The following is a 368-nucleotide window of genomic DNA, read 5'->3' as shown; positions in this document are numbered from 1 at the left end:
GGGAATGTAGGTGGGAAAACAAATGCAAAAGGAGGAAAATGGGAAATAGGCGGAGAGGGTGAGACTGATCAATACCAAGAAAAAGAAAGCAATCTCAAAAGAGCAGTACGGGAAGAGATGGGGCGCCCTCTGATGGGGGAGGAGAAAACACCAACCACCACCTCAGCTCTATGTTGTTGTTTCCCCTCGAGTAGGCCCCGATCATAGCGACCCCTCCTTGGGTTTCCGAGGCAGTATCACTACGGAAGTAGGATTGCCCAACCTTCCTTCCGAGTGGCTGGTGGGTTTGAACCGCCAGCCTTCTGGTGAGCAGTCAAGTGGCTTAGGCGCTATGCTACCAGAGCTCCTCCTCAGCTCTATACTAATGC

This window comes from Orycteropus afer, unplaced genomic scaffold (assembly GCF_000298275.1).
Source record: "Orycteropus afer afer isolate SDZICR_OR568_19922 unplaced genomic scaffold, OryAfe1.0 scaffold00286, whole genome shotgun sequence".
Taxonomy (NCBI): domain Eukaryota; kingdom Metazoa; phylum Chordata; class Mammalia; order Tubulidentata; family Orycteropodidae; genus Orycteropus; species Orycteropus afer.
Note: the sequence above shows the minus strand (reverse complement) of the source record.